This window comes from Limulus polyphemus, unplaced genomic scaffold, assembly GCF_000517525.1.
Source record: "Limulus polyphemus unplaced genomic scaffold, Limulus_polyphemus-2.1.2 Scaffold3129, whole genome shotgun sequence".
In the NCBI taxonomy this organism is placed as follows: Eukaryota; Metazoa; Arthropoda; class Merostomata; order Xiphosura; family Limulidae; genus Limulus; species Limulus polyphemus.
Genome location: NW_013668739.1, coordinates 44,558 through 45,513, shown reverse-complemented (window position 1 = coordinate 45,513; position 956 = coordinate 44,558). Strand labels below are relative to the sequence as shown.

At 36.8% G+C, this 956-nt stretch overlaps 1 protein-coding gene across 2 annotated transcripts in view; it reads left to right on the top strand.

Moving 5' to 3' along the window:
• LOC111088102 (BAI1-associated protein 3-like) overlaps positions 1-956 on the top strand; it is a 96,912-nt gene that overhangs the window by 86,720 nt on the left and 9,236 nt on the right. The gene's annotated exons all lie outside the window — the stretch shown is intronic.

Here is a 956-nt window from a genome sequence, read left to right as displayed (position 1 = left end):
AGTACAAATGAAAAAAGATAATTTAATTACTGACGATCTTTATTTTTATCTACGTAAAACTGATTCACGCACACCACAACTCTATGGCATTCCTAAACCACACAAACAGGACTTCCCCCTACGACCTATACTGTTCACTTATGATTCCTTCAACTACAATCTTGGCAAATACATAGACTGGGCTCTCACACCATATGTAACATCTGCAGGTTCGTTTTTTTAATGATACCTTCAATTTCAAATATACACTAGAACAACTAAATTCGAAAGCCTTAATGGCTAGTTTTGATGTCGTGTCACTCTTCACCGAAGTCCCCGCCAATGAAGCTTGCAATATTGCACTCAACCTCTACATTAATGTCCCCAACAAGTTAATGCACATCTCTAGCATACTTTTTGCTTCTCTCTTAGAATTTACAACGACTAAAACCAACTTCATTTTCAACAACGAACATTTCCTTCAAATAGATGGTTTAAGTATGGGCAATCCTGTTTCGCCCGTTCTTGCCAATATATTCATGACCCAGATCGAAACACAAGTCATACATTCTGCGCTTCATCCCCCACTATACTGATACAGATATGTCGATGACACTGTTGCTGGTTTCACTTCTACAGAACACACACTAACTTTCTTTAAACACATAAATTCCATTCATCCCAACATCAAATTTACCATAGAACACGAAAACAATAAACAGTTATCCTTTCTTAACCTCAAAATTATTAGATCTGACACTGAGTTTAAAACAAAAATTCACCGCAAGAACACACACTCTACATCCCCTGGAATGACACCACACAAAAAAGCAATACACTTAAAAACCTCATAAACACAGCCACAAGACTCTGTTCAACGGACTACATAAATGAAGAAATTAACCACTTAAAGCATTCCTTTATTCACACCAATAAATTCCCACCAGCTATTGTCGAAAAATTCTCCAACATTCCTC